Below are 15,946 nucleotides of genomic sequence, written 5' to 3' on the forward strand. Positions count from 1 at the left end.
TTTCAGCTCTACTCCTACGCACCAGACAATTTCCACCACAAAACTCCGAATAGGCAATTGCCAGAAGCCAGCTCAAGCCTAGAACATTATTTCACGTATTAAAAGTCTATTACACTTTACATATTTTTCGCATTACGATGTTGTATAATTAATAACGTTCACTGTTATTTATTAATAATATAACGAAGTGTAATAGAGGATTATAAGAAAAAAAAATTTAAGAATTGGCAACTCATACACAAGTCATTTTAATAATTTATAATATTTTTTTATATCTTAATTTTATTTTTATCGGGTTTTTTATCTTTACCTTGTACTTAAATACACTTAAGCTATTATGTGTTGTGTAGTGTAGTGTTTGGTGTTACTTAAAGGCGAGTCGTGGTGGTGATAAGGTGTTACTGTAATGAGTTATCACTAGATTAACCTAACCACGGCAGCAGTCTCAGCGCCACTAACATTCTCTCAGCGCCACTAACTACAATCCCTCAACACTAACTACAACAATTCCTCAGCGGCACTAACTACAACAATCCCTCAGAGGCACTAACTACAACACTCCCTTAGCGCCACTAACTACAACAATCCCTCAGCGGCACTAACTACAACAATTCCTCAGCGGCACTAACTACAACAATCCCTTAGAGGCACTAACTACAACAATCACTGGGTTAACACCTTCTCTACTTCACCAACAACCAAAAATATTTAGTCTGGAGGTTTATTGTACAGCGTCAGTAAAGAGTAACTCACCCACCTCTAATTATGGTAAGAATTAGTCAACATTGATCAGATATTTCCATAGTTAAGGTTCAGATTAACAATGAGAAATGGTTTAAAATATAACCTGAAGATTTTACCGCCCCCCCCCTTAGTTTATTTCGTTTTAAATGCCTAACTACCCTAATGTTCATCAAACCTAACATATTTTACCCATTTTAACGCTAATCTTAGGTTAGATTGGATAAGATTATCGTTAGAATAAGTTGAATTAGGTTAGGTTAGGCGGTCCTAATGATAAATACAAGAGGCAAGAGCAGAGGTAAACCATAAGTGAATGAGAGAGAGAGAGAGAGAGAGAGAGAGAGAGAGAGAGAGAGAGAGAGAGAGAGCTGAGTGACGCGAGCCAGCAGTGTGGAGAGCCTGACAACATGCGCGAGGGTCGGCAAGGCGCGGCCCAGCGAGCTAGCATGAGCTTCAGTTTTGTCCAGCCAGTGTTGGTGTTACCGCAACGGCTCCCGGCCACCCGACGCTGTGAGACTTACCTGCCCGCGTGTGTACTGACCTGGGGTAGGGAGTGTACCTGACCTGGGGTAGGGAGTGTACTTGACCTGGGGTAGGGAGTGCACCTGACCTGGGGTAGGGAGTGTACCTGACCTGGGGTAGGGAGTGTACCTGACCTGGAGTAGAGTGTACCTGACCTGGGGTAGGGAGTGTACCTGACCTGACCTGGAGTAGTGAGTGTACCTGACTTGGGGTAGGTAGTGTACCTGACCTGGGGCAGGGAGTGTACCTGACCTGGAGTAGAGTGTCCCTAACCTGGGGTAGGGAGTGTACCTGACCTGGGGTAGTGAGTGTACCTGACCTAATCATCTAGTAACATTAACCTGGGATAATGAGGGCACTGAACCTGGGATAATGAAGGCATTTAACCACACTTCAGAAGTAATATATTACGTACTGAATATAATGGTACTAGTACTGTACATTGTAATATCTGGTTTAGTAGTACAGACACAGTACACGCCTCTCTGGTAGTACATTAAGACAGTACACAGATGAGAAGATTTTAGTACATTGTGAAGGTATGCTGTGGTGTGAACGGTATGCTGTGGTGTGAACTATGCTTATATTAGTAGTGTACTGGTATAACGTTAACACAACAATAAATAATGTCTCAATTAACAATAAATCAAATCTCAAGAATAAATTAAAAACATCGCCGTAAAATAAATTAAACATCATTAATAGCTACCAAACATAAATTTACATATTCGTCAAAAATAACACACAGTAAATTCACAATAACTTATAATAAATATTTTGCGAAAATATTATATCGCGAATTATTATGGAAACTGAAAGAGCTGAAAAAATTGGACTAAATAAAAATGAATTAATTCAATACTGGGTGATAATATAATAATATAATAATGAAATACATGAAAAATATTACAAATTAAATTATTGAAATGAAAATAAAACGATATATGTGGAAAATATTTTAGACAACTTGATTCATACACACGTGATGTGGTGAAAGGCTGGTGATGACCCCTGGTGGTGTTAAGACGTGCACACGTACGCACAGACGCACATAAACACACAGCAAATACACTCACACAGACATACATGTACGTATAGACACAAGCGCATATACAATGGCTGCACTCAAACGCACGCACGAACACACACACACACATGAGAGGTGTTACTCAAACATAATTTCTACAGAACACTTTAGGTTGAGTTAGGTTAGGAGAGGTTAGGTTAGGTTAGGTTAGGTTAGGTTAGGTTAGGAGAGGTTAGGTTAGGTTAGGTTAGGTTAGGTTAGGTTAGGATATGTTAAGATAGGTTAGATTAATATAAGTTAGATTAAGATAGGTCAGGTTAAGTTAGGTTAGGTTAGTAATAGGGATGTTAACCTTCAGTAGATACCAAACACTGTCCACTAACCTTAGTTATATAGGGAGAGAACGCGGCTGACACTGTACTCGACAAACTTCACTTGCCAAACTGCAAAAGCAGGCCGCCGTTCACAGCAAACCAACGAACCTTTGGAGAGTAAAAGAGCGCTCTAACCACTCAGCCACTGGTAGACATAAAATGGCACACGTTATACAGTACACATTTAACATTCGCTTAATTAATATAACTTATTTATATAATCTGAAAGCGGACTGAAAGTTTCTTATAAAGACACGAGTGTGTGGTTCATTATATATTACACACACACCACACACACACACACACACACACACACACACACCAAACGTACATAATACATATACATACACACGCACCAAATACACATACAGACACAGGTACACAGATGGATGAGGGTGTGTACATCTCTCCTGGCTGGGTGAAAAGTGTTGGAAGTGTGTGTGTGTAAGTTCCTCCAGACACGTACATGTTCTTAGTTCTATTTTAATTGTGTACACAGGTATGAACGTGTGTGTGTGTGTGTGTGTGTGTGTGTGTAGGTACAGAGTCTCTATTGTACACATTAAGGTTAAAATTGTGGGGGTACTTACATAGTGTTGCCCGTCTGTGTGTACCGCTCTCCCGGGGATGACTGATGTGTACATAATATGTGTATGTGTGTGTGCACAAGATGTTTTTGGTGTGTGTGTAACTCTATCACTATGCACACACCGTTACCAAGGCAGACTATGAAGTTTTAACCTAACAAACAAAATTTTTATAATTCCCCGACTGAAAAATGTTCTCAATAAATAACGTATATCCCAAAAGACTTAAAAAACAGTCAAACATTAATCTATTTATTTTATTTATCGTCTTTGGTCACTAAAATGATAAACACACGAATATGTGATCTAAATATCGTAAATAATTATTCAACTTGGAAAAATATAAAACAATTCTAAACTTTTATCTGAATCTCAAACCAAACCAAGAATCTGGTCATTAATTCCTCTCACATGGTTAAATAATACAATACCGTACACACTATACAAACAGTCAACACTATGTATGCACAAACCTCTTACACATACAGCCAAAATTGCACATACAACTACACACACACACACACTAAAACAGTCCCTATACACACACACATGTATGTACATAAAGTTTAAAGTAACGTCATCACTTTAAAATTATCAAGTATTCTTTTATATAAGAAAATATACGTCCACACATAGTATTACCCACCCCACATAGTCTATACCCCACATAGTCTATACCCCACATAGTCTATACCCCACATAGTCTATACCCCACATAGTCTATACCCCACATAGTCTATACTCCACATAGTCTATACTCCACATAGTCTATACCCCACATAGTCTATACTCCACATAGTCTATACCCCACATAGTCTATACCCCACATAGTCTATACCCCACATAGTCTATACCCCACATAGTCTATATCTCTTTTATTACAGGCAAGAACAACAAGTGAAGAATACACAAGGTAAACAACTTGTCTCATAACGTCTCAATTAAGAAAACTGTCAAGAACTTTTTTCCCAAGACATTAAAATTGAGAAAAATAAACAGGTCAGAGGAAAATGAACGTCACTGGACACGTTTTATGGTGAATTAAAAAGTTTGGGTAGTGAATTATGTGTGAGTGTTATGAGTATAGTGTTGATGTAAAGGTGTAGTGACGGTGAGAAACTACAGTGAGTGACGGTGAGGAGAAACTACAGTGAGTGACGGTGAGGAGAAACTACAGTGAGTGACGGTGAGGAGAAACTACAGTGAGTGACGGTGAGGAGAAACTACAGTGAGTGACGGTGAGGAGAAACTACAGTGAGTGACGGTGAGGAGAAACTACAGTCAGTGACGGTGAGGAGAAACTACAGTGAGTGACGGGACACTATAGACAGTGAGTGACGGTGAAGAGAAATTGTAGTGATAGTGAGTGACGTCGAGTGACTACAGTGAGTGACGCTGGAGGAGGAAGTAACACTACTACTCAAAATGGAGTTTGGCCTCGACGCTTCTACCCTCCAGCTGTGTGCCCAGGCCAAGTGAGTTCCTCCCCCACTATAGTCTGGGTTCCTCCCCCACTATAGTCTGAGTCCCTCCCCACTATAATCTGAGTTCCTCCCCACTATAGTCTGTGTTCCTCACTATAGTCTGAGTTCCTCCCCACTATAGTCCCAGGTTCCTCCCCCTACTATAGTCTGGTTCACTCCCCACTATAGTCAGGTGCCTCCCCTATAGTCTGAGTTCCTCCCCCACTGTAGTCTGAGTTCTCCCACACTATAGTCTGGGTTCCTCCCCCACTGAGTCTGAGTTCCTCCCCACTATAGTCTGAGTTCCTCCCCCACTATAGTCTGGGTTCCTCCCATAGTCTGAGTTCTCCCCTATAGTCTGAGTTTCCTCCTACTATGGTCTGGGTTCACTCCCCCATAGTCTGAGTTGCTCCCACACTATAGTCAGGTTCCTCCCCGCATAGTCTGGGTTCTCCCACTATAGTCTGAGTTCTCCCACTATGGTCTGAGTTGCTCACACTATAGTCTGAGTTCCTCCCACTATAGTCTGAGTTCCTCCCCACCTATAGTCTGAGTTCCTCCACTATAGTCTGGGTTCTCCCACACTATAGTCTGAGTTCGCCCCCACTATAGTCGTTCCTCCCCCACTATAGTCTGAGTTCCTTCCCCCCCTAACATAATCTATCCAATCGTAGTTCAACCTAACCTAATTTAACCTAACCCTCAAGTAACATTACGTTAGGTTAGGTTAGGTCAGAGTCAGTTAGGTCACAGTCAGTTAGGTTAGGGTTTAGAGTCTAAATCCAGTTAGGTTGGGTCTGATCAGTTAGGTTAGATTAGGTCACAGTCCCAGTGGGTTACAGGTCACAGTCAGTTAGGTTGGTCACAGCAGTTAGGTTAGGTCACAGTCAGTTTGGTTAGATGGGTCACAGTCAGTTAGGTTGGTCATGATCAGTTAGGTTAGGTCACAGCAGTTGAGTTGGTCACAGTCAGTTTGGTTGGAATTAGGTCTGATCCAGTTAGGTTGGGTCACAGTCCAGTTAGGTTAGGTCACAGCAGTTAGGTTAGGTCACAGTCAGTTAGGTTAGGTTAGAGTCACCAGTCAGTTAGGTTAGGTCTGATCCAGTTAGGTTAGGTCAGCAGTTAGGTTAGGTCACAGCAGTTAGGTTAGGTCACGATCCGGTTAGGTTGGGTCTGATCAGTTAGGTTAGGTCACAGCAGTTAGGTTAGGTCACAGCAGTTAGGTTGGGTCACAGTCCAGTTTGGTTAGGTGGGTCACAGTCAGTTAGATTAGGTCACAGTCAGTTAGGTTTTAAAATCCTTAAACAAATTACTTACTCCTGTACTGTACAAACACACGTAGTCAACCTGAAAACAAATATACAAAATAAATAAATAAATAAAATAAAAAAAATCCTGTAAATAAAACAAAACTCGTCTATTTTTCCATTGATTTTCTTTATAACAACAAAGAGTAAAATATTTTTTAAAGTCTTTATCGATGACGTAACACAACCTCTATACGTGCTTCACATTGATCCTTAACTACACACATTAACTTTTAGCTCGTCAAAATGGCATAACAAAATACACATTTATCACTCGTGGTTGAGTTAGTTGTCAAGGTGTTTGGGGTTATATTCTGTGTAATGGTGAGAGAGGGGGATGGTGAGGGAGGGGGAATGGTGGGGGATGGTGAGGGAGAGAAGATGGTGAGAGAGAGAGAGAATGGTGAGGGAGAGAGAAAGTGGTGAGGGCGAGAGAAAGTGGTGAGGGAAATGGTTGGAACATCTCTCCTAAGCATACATACATACGGTACATACATACATTCACATCCAATGCATATTTTATTTGCATACATACATACATACATACATACACACATACATGCCCAGAGAAAGTGCAGCAAAAAAGAAAGTTAAGGTTTTTGAGAAATTTCTAATTAAAGTGAGTCAGTCTCACAAGCGTGGCGGACATAGCACACTGATGCCTTTTATCCTCACATTTACTTTCCTTAATTGAAAAGTGTCGTTATTTGCAGAGAGTGTGGGGCAAGGTGCATTATAAGTGTTAATTGTTGCAGGGGCCGTGTTGCAGGGTGTATAATAAATGTGTGTGTGTGTTGCAGGGGCCGTGTTGCAGGGTGTATAATAAGTATTATTGTGTGTTGCAGGGCCGTGTTGCAGGGTGTATAATAAGTGTGTGTGTGTGTGTTACAGGGCCGTGTTGCAGGTGCCCACCTCACCTGACAGTGGCCAGCTACCAAGACCTTCATCAGTTGCCTCACTGCCCAGCCTGAGCAGACCCACAGGGCAGCTCTCTATGTCACAGTGAGTCTCCTCTCACTCCTATCAACACTCCTCCAACTCCTTCGTCCTTAGCTACAATTGCCTATCCACTAGCTCTCCTATCCTCCCTAACCATCCCCACACAACCATTAGTGATCACAATAAAACATCAAACGGTAACAGGTACATCCATCCACCCAGACATAGTGTACCTCACACCATCACCTGTCCCTATTCCAGGCAGTGGTGGTGTTCTCACTCAACCCTCCTGCTAGTGTTGGTGGGCAGGGGGACTCAGGGAGGCTTGACTACGTGCCTCTTCAACATCAGGTCATAAACACATGCTCACATATACTTACTACAACACGTATATTAAACCACTTACAATGAGCCACCACCCACAACCCGAGGCCTCAAGCAACACAAGTGTCAAGAAACGAACTCCACTGAAACATTCTATTCAGAGGATTATATGGAATGGAAAGTCCGTTATATGGAGGGACTGTTAGATGAAACCTCCATCTAACGAGCTATATAGTTTAAAGTCCGTTATATAGAGGGACTGTTAGATGAAACCTCCATCTAACGAGCTATATAGATTAAAGTCCGTTATATAGAGGGACTGTTAGATGAAACCTCCATCTAACAGGCTATATAGAGTAAAGTCCGTTATATAGAGGGACAGTTAGATGAAACCTCCATCTAACGAGCTATATAGTTTAAAGTCCGTTATATAGAGGGACTGTTAGATGAAACTTCCATCTAACGAGCTATATAGTTTAAAGTCCGTTATATAGAGGGACTGTTAGATGAAACCTCCATCTAACGAGCTATATAGTTTAAAGTCCGTTATATAGAGGGACTGTTAGATGAAACCTCCATCTAACGAGCTATATAGAGTAAAATCCGTTATATGGAGGGATTGCTAGATATGAACCCCTACCTAAAGGATTATATGGAGAGGTCCGTTATATGGAAGTCTCAGTATAACTAACTTTGGCATTAACCATCAGTGTGCTGTAATGTTTGACGGTTCACCTCAAGATTAACCACCCTAACGTGATCTACCCTAACCTAAATTAAGTCATATTAACCACTCTAATGCCAACCTAACTTAACCTAAACCAACCTCTCACCTAACCTAACATAACGTAACCTAACCTAACCCCCAGGTAGTGTTAGGGTGTCTAATCTTCAGTTATATATATCATAAAACATTAAACTGAGCCAAGTGGACCATTAATGTTTGTCGGTAATCTGTAACATACAGTATAGTACATACCAGCTTTCTTGTGGCTTAAATATTACAGTATACATGTATATATTTGTATAATGTATAATAAAAATATATGAAATGTTCTTGTACAGTAAAACCTCCATCTAATGAACTAATATAGAATGGAAGTCCGTTATATCGAGGTTTCAATTCTCTCCTTAACTCATCAATAACTCTTAACATTTGTCATGGATAATAAACCTTAAATCAGCTACTGTAATAAACAAAATACCTATACATGTTACTGATGAATATTGCTGTAGGGATGTATACTGTGTCCTGTTATGTATATATGTATAATTACATTTGTATAAACCTCATTTTATCTTATATAAATATGTCAGGTAGTAATTAATCCCCAAAAGGGTGTGTGTGGGTGTGTGTGGGTGGGTGTGTGTGTGTGTGTGTGTGTGTGTGGGTATGCAGGGTGTTTCATAGTGCACCTGTACACCATAGGAAAATTAGAGTGTTTTTTTTTATTAGTATTCTTCTGCTATAACTGGCTCTCCCATACATGAATGTTAAATTAAAATCGTCTCTTTAATTTCTCTACCTCTCAGTTTTATTTTTATTCCCTCCCTAAATAAAAAAAAGAAAAAATAACATTCATTTTCCTTTGACACCTTTTATATTGTAGGCTTCAAAATATAATGGTGTAGATAACTCAAATATCTATAATAATTCTTGACGCAAAATTGTCTAAAATATCAGTATGAGTCTGTGTAAAAGTGTCCATACTTGAATTATTAACATGATTCAATTGATAGTTAACGTAATATGGCATAAATTAACCAAAGCAAATATAACATTATATTTTAAATATTACTAGCGAGGATAGTTCATAATAAACACCGATAAAAGTTGATTGAGTTATTAGCATGTTAAATATCTCTTGAAACGTGAGCAAGTAAGTCTGCCTGACGTTCTCCCCGCCACCCTCTAACACCCTCCAAAACCACCCTACACCCTCAACACACCTACACTCTCCACCGTCTCTTCTACACCCTCCAACCTTTGCACCTACACTTCAACACCACCATACACCGTCCTTCTACCCTCCAACACACACCTACACTCTCCTGTCTCTTCTACACCCTCCAGCACACACCTACACTTCAACACCACCCTCCACCGTCCCTTCTACCTCCAGCACTCCTGCACCCTCCTTCAAACACCCTACACTCTCCACCGTCCTCTTCTACACCCCCAACACCTACACTTCTTCCTCCTGGTCGCCCTACACCCTCCGCCTCCTACACCCTCCAGCACTCCCTACACCCTCCTTGCTCCTCTCACCGTCTCTTCTACACCCTCCAACACTCTCACTCTCCACCGTCTCTTCTACACCCTCCAGCACTCTCACTCTCCACCGTCTCTTCTACACCCTCAACACTCCTACACCCTCCACCGTCCCTTCTACACCCTCCGCCTCCTACACCCCTCAGCAAACACCCTACTCTCCACCATCTCTTCTGCCCTCCCTTGCTCCTACACCCTCCTGTCCCTTCCACCTCAGCACTCTACACCCTCCAGCTCTTCCTACACTCTCCCACCGTCTCTTCCTACACCCTCCAACAAACACCTACACTCTCCACCGTCTCTTCTACACCCTCCAGCACTTGTACACCCTCCAACAAACACCTACACTCTCCACCGTCCCTTCTACACCCTCCAGCACTCCTACACCCTCCACCGTCTCTTCTACACCCTCCACTCAGATTAGCTCTATCTCCCGAACAGACTATCACACACACACGCACTATATCCAACCTCCTAAAAGCATAACAACAAACATGGCGGAGCTGTTACGGACGATAGGATACTGAAAGAAGACTCCTTGGGGGTCTTTCTTAGGTAATAGGAATAATAGGTAATAGGTATAATAGGTATATGGGTATAATAGGTATATGGGTATAATAGGTATATGGGTATAATGCCACAGTGATGGGTATTCCATTACTGCTGCTGCACATAGGTTGCCGTAAGTGAGGCGCCAGGCAGGGTAGAGAGGTTTGGTTAAGTACAGTACAGTATTGGAAACAGAAACCAAATTTTCAGGTATATAGTAATTAACTAAATCATTATTATTTATTATAGTCCTTATTACTCACTAATTATACCAGGTTAAAGACTTATAGAGAGTTTAATATAACCCCAGCTGTGGAGGATATATAGTCCTGGGAGGTCTCCAGCCCACACAACACGACAAGTCAGTTTGAGGAAAAAACATGATTTTCACAACCTTTCTACAACTTATAATCAAAACCCATTTATGTGGTTAATATTCCATTCTAACATCTACCTTTAATATAAACTGTACTGTGAAATATATATATATAGGTAAGTTAAATATTTTTCCATAACTAATATTGTTTTTTTAAATTCAATAAAGAACAATACAGTACAATATATTAATGGTGTAATTTAGTTCGTCTAAAATAAAAAATATACTAATAATTTTTTTGTCATTATATATCATGATAATTATACCATTATTAATACTATAATTTACTGTCTATATTATATTAGTCTTAATAATAAACCTCGAATTCTCCTCAGATCATTTTCTTTAACATGGAAAAAATTTATTACAAATATTTATAATTTATTATTAAAATAAAATTTGAAAATTTTCTATAATAAAACAATTTTATTTTTATCTTATTTCATTATCCTTAAATTAATGATTATCTATACATAGGCGTCACCTGAAGATTAGCCACCCCGAAACGCTACATGGGGAGGGGGGTTGTGGGGTAGGCTAGGTCAAGAAAGGTTAAGGATAGGTTAGGTTAAGTTAAATTTGCGTTAGGGTGGTAAATCATCATGTGAAATAAGCTTGGGGTGTCTAATCTTCAGGTGAACTAAGCTTGGGGTGTCTAATCTTCAGGTGAACTAAGCTTGGGGTGTCTAATCTTCAGGTGAACTAAGCTTGGGGTGTCTAATCTTCAGGTGAAATAAGCTTGGAGTGTCTAATCTTCAAGTGAACTAAGCTTGGGGTGTCTAATCTTCAGGTGAACTAAGCTTGGGGTGTCTAATCTTCAGGTGAACTAAGCTTGGAGTGTCTAATCTTCAAGTGAACTAAGCTTGGGGTGTCTAATCTTCAAGTGAACTAAACTTAGGGTGTCTAATCTTCAGGTAGGTCAACACAATACCAACTCATCACAACAGTATACACCTGATCCACCAAACACCTGTAACATTGAGACTCTGATTTCATATAAACTTATCTATAAACAATAAATAAAGTCAAAACATACAAATTTGTGTTAATTTTTGCTCCCTAATCAAATATGGAATGACGTATTGATCAACAACCAAAAAGACATTACGTTATATTATAGTAACTGACGCTGATCAACTTTTACTAACCTAACCTATATATTCACTTTACAAACTAATTACTGCACTCTAGGCGAGATAAATTAATTATCCTACTCAATAAACATTAAAAGTTAACTACTGTATTATACAAAATATTCAATATGTTGCTGTTGATATGTACTTAACGTGGAGTGAAATAATGTGGCTTAAATAAATTTGTGATTTAGATTAAACTTCTGTTCATTAGGAGTTGATTACAGGTGCCACAGGTGTCTATAAGCACAGGTGTTTGCCTCGTGGTGGCACCTGTAGTTTGTGTACCTGTATAAGTGCTTCTTTTCTATACCTTACTTATTATCACTGTGGTTTTTTTACTTATTTGTGTTAGTGTTTGTTAGTGTTATTGTGTTAATGTGTGTTTGTGTTAACATTTGTTAGTGTTAGTTTGTCTTAGTGTTAATGGTTGCTTACGTTAGTGTTTGTGTTACGTGTATTCCAGTATAACCAATATGGCCAAAACACTTTAGAAAATATACCTATGATATACTGTACTACAACCACCACCACTTACCATAACAACCACAACAAACCACCACCACTTACAATAACAACCACAACAAACCACCACCACCACCTATCATAACAACCACAACCTCGCAATCATAAGAACATAAGAACATAAGGAGTCTGCAATAGGCCGGTTGGTCTGTGCATGGCAGCTCCTGTCGAGAGTTACTACCACTCTCTATCATCCATGAATCTATCTAGCCTCCTTTTGAAACTTTCCAGAGTTCCCGCACTTACTACAAAGTTGCTAAGCTTGTTCCACTCGTCCACCACCCTATTTGTGAACCAGTTCCTTCCTATCTCCCTCCTAAACCTAAACTTATCCAACTTGAATCCGTTGCTCCGAGTCCTATCCTGCTCGGATATTATAAGAACTTTATCTATATCCCCTTTATTGATTCCTTTCACCCACTTAAATACAAACCACAACAGCCACTAGCTCACAATCGGGATCCGAACAAACACCCTTGGACAAAACCCCCTCAAGTAAAGTACAAAGTGGGACAAAACCCTCTTATTTAGAGTAAAAAAATAGGACAAAAGCTGTTGGTCAAAGCAGCTGTCTTTCTGATGTTCTTCACTTTAGCCTCCTTCACCTTGATAGGCTCTGGGTCGTGGCTGTGTTCAGTTACAGAAAGTAGTTGCTTCGCCTCCAAATCCGTATGAGCACACACAACAAAACATTTCCCATTCCTCAACAACTATCAAGGGAGTTACAGTATTATACGTATCATCTAGAGTATTACTATACCAAAGACTCTCTTTATCTCTCTCTCATAAACAAAAGTTCTTCAACACAAGACGCTAAACTAGTCTTACTCAGCTGTCCACAATACAATTAATTTTTTCCTCTATGTATATTATCTGTATACACACAGTCTATGTATATTATCTGTATACTGTACACGCAGTCTATGTATACGTATAAGGAATCAGCGGTCACCAGTAAAAGTTAAACATTACAGAAAATCTCAACAGAACCTTTGATAACTTAAGTCTTATTTCCTTTCGTTTTTAAGAGACAGACAGACACAGATAAACAGACAGCCAGACAGACCTATTCGTTCTCCAGAGACATAAACAGAAAAAAGAAAGACAAAGAGAAAGGCAGAGACAAACGGACAGAGATACAAACGGAAAAGACAGACACGGACACAAGCAGAGACGAATATGAATACAGTTCACAGAATAAGGTGAAAAAAACATGTTTGTCTCTCGCCTGTGTGGGGGGGAGTGAGGAGAGGAGTAGGAAGATGAAGAGTAACTGTGGGGAAAGTTTGAAAGTATTGACGTGTGTGTGTGTGTGCCAGAACTCGACTGTGTGAGAGAGATAATGGTAGGGGAGAGCTTTCAATAGTTCACACGGGGGAGAGGTTGGAAGGGTGGGGGAGAGGAAGGGAGGGAGGGGAGGGAGAGAGGGAGAAAGGGAGGGAGAAAGGGAGAGGGAGGGGGTGGGGGAAAGGGAGGGAGGAGGGAGGGGAAGGGAGAGGTGGGGGGGGGAGAACACCCTTTGAGATACTAACAATATTGTCAATAATTTCATAATGAATAAACTTTTGGAGGAAAAATTTAATTAAAGGAATATTAACTTTATTTGTAATTTATAAAAAGATAAAGAAAATATTAGCAAGGTATAATTATAAGGTTAAGTTGACTGAATTAAAAGTGTAAATCACAGACACACACAGAGAGTATACTATGTTTTCAGCACACAAGGAGACACTGTACTCGATCACCTTCACTTCCTCAACTGTAAAGTCAGGGACCTATTTGTACCTGGGTGGACAGGGTGGGCCGCAACTAGATGGACTGGGGGGCTGCACCTTGATGGACTGGGGGTTGAGACCGTGGGATCGAACCAAAGACCGTAAGGACGAGGGGCGAGATTTAAATCCACTCAACCATCCACAATCCTATAGCATCAATGTAAAGAGTTTTAAAAATTGTGTTCGGCTTAATTTAGTTTTCTGTGAATTGTAACTTTTTACCTAATTACTTTCTCTAATTATCGCATTGTAAAACTTAATCTCTCTTTCTTCCTCTCTTTTATCTGTTTCTCTCTCTTCTCCAGTCTCTCTTTCTCTCACTCAAACCCACATGAAAACTATATATTATATTCATTAACTCGTCAAGAATTTTTATTTTAATTCTTTATTTTGTAATTTTTTTTATGAATTTAATAAATCTCTGAAAATTTTAATCATTTTCTGGAGTTAAATCTTCGGGTTTTTTCCTCTCGTTTTTTATTCCGTTTTTTCCTTTCCTTTTTAATCGTATTTTTTTTTTGTCGTACAATACGGGTTTTGCTTTTTTTTGACAAATTTCCTTAATCCGTAACCTAACCTAACCTAACCTACCTAACCTAACCTAACCTACCATAACTTAACCTAACCTAACCTAACCTAACCTAACCTACCATAACTTAACCTAACCTACCATAACTTAACCTAACCTAACCTACCATAACTTAACTTAACCTACCAAAACCTAACCTAACCTAACCTACCATAACTTAACTTAACTTAACCTAACCTAACCTAACCTACCATAACTTAACCTAACCTAACTTAACAAAAACAACAGAAGAGAAACAAATAAACTTATCTCGTTACTTTACAACTTATTAAAGTAACATATAAGTAACTAGAGTATTTTTATAACTTTTTCAATCTGTTGTGGGTTTTAAATAACATGTTTTTTGGGGGGTATATTTTTTATCTTGTTTAAAATTGAACATTATACTGAGGGCGTCAGGTGGAAAATGTTTTAACTGATTTTGTCCGGTTTTTCATTCAGGAAGTTTATAGTTTATATGATTGTAGTATATATGGGTTAGGTTAGTGTAGTGTAGGTTAGGTTAGTGTAGTATATATGGGTTAGGTTAGTGTAGTGAGGTGTAGTGTGGTATAGGTTAGGTTAGGCTAGGCTAGGTTAGGTTAGGTTTTATGATATGGTATAAATATTTTTTTTAAGGTAAAGACCAATTAGCAACGGAAAATGGTCGCAGTAGCATTGTACAGTATTGTCGTTATAAACCATTTCCTCCATAACAAGACCCAATTTTTTACCTGAACAACAGTTGTCCACTAATTAATCCCCCAATTTTTACACCAATTACCAGATACAGTCAGGTAACTGTCTGTCTGTCGGACCTGGAAACAAGAGATTTTTTAGAGATAGCAACCACAGCAATTATTGAGATTTTCGTCCACCACACACCCACACCAACCACGAAACTCCACCCCCACACACCCAACTCCACCACACACCCACACCAACCACGAAACTCCACCCCCACACACCCAACTCCACCACCACACCCACATCAACCAAGTCAACTACGATACTCTACCCCCACACCAGGCACCCACATCAACTGAAATACTCACCCACATCAAGTAGGGTAACTTCACCACCTACTGCCACTTGAGGGGTGGTGGCAAGCATCTCAAATTAAGCAACACTTACCTGGGCTAATAGTCAAGACAGGTAAACTAAAAGTGGGGTGACATACTACAGGTTAAAGGGGAGGGCAGGTAACCAGCTCTACCACGTCCCACGACGGTCCCTCCTTCACTCTCACTCAACGGTCCTTGTTAAGAGCGGCAGTAATGGAGTGTGAGGGGTGAGTGTGTGAGAGGTGAGTGTGTGAGAGGTGAGTGTGTGAGAGGTGAGTGTGTGAGGGGTGAGTGTGTGAGAGGTGAGTGTGTGAGAGGTGAGTGTGTGAGAGGTGAGTGTGTGAGAGGTGAGTGTGTGAGGGTTGAGTGTGTGAGAGGTGAGTGTGTGAGGGGTGAG

General features: G+C 40.0%; 1 long non-coding RNA gene across 1 annotated transcript; it reads left to right on the forward strand.

The window, feature by feature from the left end:
- Positions 1 to 1,167: 1,167 nt before the first annotated feature.
- On the forward strand, positions 1,168 to 6,797 carry LOC121854957. Its single transcript, XR_006086670.1, has 3 exons — positions 1,168 to 1,254; positions 4,139 to 4,729; positions 6,780 to 6,797. It is a non-coding gene; the product is annotated as an uncharacterized LOC121854957 (long non-coding RNA).
- The last annotated feature ends 9,149 nt before the right edge of the window (positions 6,798 to 15,946 follow it).

Source organism: Homarus americanus, unplaced genomic scaffold, assembly GCF_018991925.1.
Source record: "Homarus americanus isolate GMGI-L3 unplaced genomic scaffold, GMGI_Hamer_2.0 scaffold23110, whole genome shotgun sequence".
NCBI classification, from domain to species: domain Eukaryota; kingdom Metazoa; phylum Arthropoda; class Malacostraca; order Decapoda; family Nephropidae; genus Homarus; species Homarus americanus.